This window comes from Quercus robur, chromosome 2, assembly GCF_932294415.1.
Source record: "Quercus robur chromosome 2, dhQueRobu3.1, whole genome shotgun sequence".
Classification (NCBI taxonomy): Eukaryota; Viridiplantae; Streptophyta; class Magnoliopsida; order Fagales; family Fagaceae; genus Quercus; species Quercus robur.
In genome coordinates, this window is record NC_065535.1 from 76,739,770 (window position 1) to 76,744,631 (window position 4,862).

The 4,862-nt window shown below is 34.4% G+C and overlaps 1 pseudogene; it reads left to right on the forward strand.

The window, feature by feature from the left end:
- Positions 1–1,109: 1,109 nt before the first annotated feature.
- On the forward strand, positions 1,110–3,426 carry LOC126715087 (hypersensitive-induced response protein 1-like; annotated as a pseudogene).
- Positions 3,427–4,862: the final 1,436 nt, after the last annotated feature.

The window sequence follows — 4,862 nt, forward strand, 5'->3', positions numbered from 1 at the left end:
TAGATAAGCTCACTACCAAAGTAAACCCAAAGGGATACAAATAACACCATCCAAAGGAATTTAGTTAAGGATAGAAAACTATTTTGGGGTCACCACTTTATGAGATATAGATTAATATCATCCAAGAAATACAGAAACTAATACTTGCCACCCAAAGGAATCCACCTAAGGGATAAGAGATAATTTAGAAGAAATCCATCTATTGAAAAACACAAGATTTTTAATTCTGAAAATACACTCTGAATTTTATTTGATTCAGTCAAAGGCTTTAATAAAGCTTGGAATAGCCCCCCAAGCATAAGGAATATGAAAATAACAATAAATATATTAACTTAACTTGACCAAAGTTAGATATAACTCTTAGGAACTTAGAATTACAATAAAGTACTTGTCTACCTAGGAGAAATAAAGCATAAAGCCTGATTTATTCTAGGAGACACTAAATAAAGATTATTTGACTTTATTAATAATAATAAAAAGTTCAAAATAATGGGCAGTTATTCTGATCTTCAAGGAAAGCTTTTTAGGCCAGACTGACATCAGATTGAGCTTGCTGGATCTTGGGACACTCTGACTGGAACTTGAGACACTCCGATGTCAAGAGGAATAAAACATAATGGATGAATGTTACCTAGGAAACCAACATTAAACACTCTTTGACTTCTTGGAGAAAAAAACTTCAAATACCTTTTGAATTGTTAGGCAAATAATGGCTTTATTTGCTGGGCTTGAAAATAAACATGGTTGAGCTTAAGAAACTGATTGGATTGGGCTATAGGATTATTCAGATACTCCTTATGCCACCATGTTTGTAGCTTTCACTTTACTCCCGTGTCAGAATCTACTTTCGATTTCTTTTTCCCTTTTTCCATAAAATTATTTTTCATGACAAAAGAATGCAACCTCTTTGTTCCAAATATTTACAAGATTTCTACATTTGTGCTCTTTTAGAGAATAACACTTTTTTTAAAAAAATAAATATTAGTACACAACTTATTTTATGGTCGAAGAGTGTGAGATTTTTTTTTTTTTTTTTGAGAAACGAAGAGTGTGAGATTGGATTAGTGCTCTTTTGGTTTATGAATTTTAACTTTTTTCATTAATCTTACTTGCAGAATTTAAGCATGGGTCAAGCATTCGGTTGTCTTCAGGTGGACCAGTCAAATGTGATTATCAGGGAACATTTTGGAAAGTTCGATGATGTGCTGGAGCCAGGGTGTCACTGCCTGCCTTGGTGTCTTGGATACCAGGTGGCTGGTGGACTCTCACTGCTTGTGCAACAACTTGATGTTCGATGTGAAACAAAAACGAAGGTGTTCATCTTCTTTACTTTCAATTTCCTAAATGATTTGATTTGAATCCCATACATGTTATTGTCAGTTGTATATTTTATTCTTTATAGCCTTTGATCAAATCTAAGTTTCATCTTCTATACGGGACTGTGAAATTGAAAAATACAAAATGGGAAGTAATAGTTTTTGTCCAAATTCGGAACTATTTTGTCTCTACAATTTAGATTTGAATTTAGTTGATGTCTCTCTCTCATCTTTTTCTTCATTTTCAATAAAATTTTGTAACTTCTAGAAAAGGGGACATATAATATGTACATTATTTTAATTTTGAGTAATTTAATCTAGTTCATTGTGATCAGTTGGCCAATAATGTTTACTTTTCAGGACAATGTCTTTGTCACTGTGGTTGCATCTGTTCAATATCGTGCTGTGGCTGACAAAGCATCTGATGCTTTCTATAGGCTCACCAATACCAGGGAGCAGATCCAATCCTATGTGTTTGATGGTCTGTAAGACTCTCTCTAGTGCTTCAGTACTTTCATTTTCACTTGCACAACTAATATGTTTCATTTCTTCAGTTATCAGGGCAAGCGTGCCGAAATTGAACTTGGATGCTGTCTTTGAGCAGAAGAATGACATAGCAAAATCTGTGGAAGACGAGCTGGAAAAGGTAAGTTAATCTTCTATTCTTAAAAAAGAGGGATTGGATTGTTGTGGCTAAGATGATTTCAGAACTCACAACAGCTTTCTTTTATACTTTACAGGCCATGTCCACCCATGAGTCATGGATATGAAATCGTCCAAACACTAATTGTGGATATTGAGCCTGATCCCCATGTGAAAAGAGCAATGAACGAGATAAATGCAGGTAACATATGTTTCAATCAGTTGCACCAGGATAAAGGATAAATATTATTGTATTTCTATACATGTCCTTTCTTGGACTTTTTTTGTTTTCCTGTCATACAAGCATGGATATGTATGACAGGTGCATTTTCGCACTGGCATGTTTGCTTGCATTTTTTTTTTTTTTTTTTTCCATTATTACTTTATATCACCCTTGAAGCTTGTTTTTATCACTAAAAACACCCTTGACTTAAGGTAGTTTGGTTTATAATTTGATCATGTATAGTATTTTGGAAAATTGTTAAGTTGCTTTTTAATGATAAAAGGAGAAAACTTAGATAGAGTTCCTTAGGTATTGTACCTTAAATTTCTCAATTAAATACAACCATGTGAATGTATTGCCTAATGCAGCACAAAGTTGTCTTCTTTCTCCGAGGAAAAGTGTTAAATTGCAAAACCTGAAGTACAATACTCAAGGAATTATACTTAAGTGTTACCCATGATAAAATACTCTTGGATTCCAAATAATTTGGAATTCTCTCTTTTTTTTTTTTTTTTTTGGTTATAGATCCTCGTGTTTAGTTATGGTTGTGGCTTAATCCTTGTGCAATGCATTTTGCTATTGTTACAACAGCTGCTAGAATGAGGGTGGCAGCAAATGACAAGGCAGAGGCAGACAAAATCTTGCAGATCAAGAAAGCTGAGGGAGAAGCAGAATCAAAGTACTTGTCAGGGCTTGGTATAGCTCGCCAGCGCCAGGCCATTGTTGATGGGCTGAGGGACAGTGTACTTGCCATCTCTGAGAATGTGCCTGGAACAACTGCCAAGGATGTCATGGACATGGTGCTGGTTACCCAGTACTTTGACACAATGAAGGAGATCGGGGCATCCTCAAAGTCCTCATCTGTGTTCATCCCACATGGGCCAGGAGCAGTCAGAGACGTTGCTTCACAGATCCGAGAGGGTCTTCTTCAAGCTCAGTCTCTCAAGAGTTGAAGACAAATATAAGCTTGGCTTGGGATTTTGCCTACGAACTCCATATCAACAAATATATGCTTGGCTTGTGATTTTATACCTACGAAGTGTACACTGATATAAGTTTGATGGATTAACTGGATGCGTGTTTTGCTTAGTTTGTATTCTACTGCCACTTATAGCAAGACCTTTTATAATGCTTATGTTTTAAATTTGTCCTCTTGGATAACACATCAGTGAGGAGGTGGTGTATAATTATGTTAATGATTGATGGATATTGTTGGTTTCTACTATTTAAATTGTAGCTTTCTTACTGTCAAGTCTCATTGCAAAATGGTTGAGTCTTATCATTTACATACAAGGGTGACAAATGTTCATATGTTTACCTTGTATTTCCCTTATGGACTTGTTTGGAGGCTTGTCGACTACACATCCCAAAGTGTCGGATGTGTGGTTGGAGATATTCTTTCTTGACATTGGAACCAATCTTTTGGCATGGATTTTGTTGTTTTGTGTATACGAATATTAGCGTTTTCCAAGTGGTTTTAATAATTAATACCACTTAACGAATGGATAAGTAAGGCATGGTTCTTTAAATGAGAATCTGATTTGGTGCTAACATATTTTCATCCTTTCAATCTTAACGAAGGAATAAGAAAGGCGTGCGAGAAGTTTCGTGGACTTTTGCTAGAAGCAATGTGCGAGTATGTCACATGACAAAAAAATAAAATTTACTTTATATAAAATGTGAGGACGGCTATTGTTTCTTTCTTTCCTTATTTCTATCTTCGATCATGACACCTATGTATAACTTGATTATTTTTTTTCTTTAGTTTTTATTTACTAGCTTGTTTTCATTCATTTTTCTTTTGCTGTATAAAACTGTAATTCACTTTATAAAGAATAACGAATACAATAGATAAGTTTCAATCCATATAGTGTGAGTCATGTTTCTCTTTTGTTATTGGCAAGAATTTTCTGGTTAAATTGTCTTTTGCTTTAATGGAAATTTCCTATTGTTTATTTACTTGTTTCAATCACACAAAATATTCAATAAGTAGATTGGAAAAATTTGTTACTAATGTTGGGGAAAAATCATAATCCCCTCTTTGTCTATGTGTGAATATATATAACTACCAAGCAATAGCAATATTATGGAAGCAAAAAAAATTTCAGCAAGCATCACATAAACTCAATCACACAAGAACACCAATTCTTACATTGGAAAACCCTCCGGTATAGAGGGAAAAACCACTAGGTAGCTCTAAAAAATATCCACTATGAAATAGATATTACAATTATCAAATTTATGCTAAACTTGAGTCCACAATAAATTGGATATACAACAAATAAATCTCGAGTAAATACAATCTCACCACAAAGCCAGTAGCAAAATTTTCCTTTGAATACTCCAACTTTCCATGGTTGTAGCACTCAAAAATTCCATGAGAACTCCACCAATCTATCTTTTTTGTGTGTAACTGGAGTAAAGAAAAATGTCTCATTTTTCTTTTTTACTCTCTCACACTCTCACTGTGTTTCTCTCTATCTTTTCAACCTACACCTCTCAAGTTGAAGCTCTCTCTTTTCTGTGTTTCTTGCTTACTCAGGAACTCACACACAATAGCCAAAAATAACTCTGTTTTTCTTTAGCTTCACACAAGGCCGAATGGCCTTTTTTGTTTTGTTTTTTTTTTTTTAGCGTGTCCCACACGCCTTGCATCACTTCTCATATATACTTAGATTAGG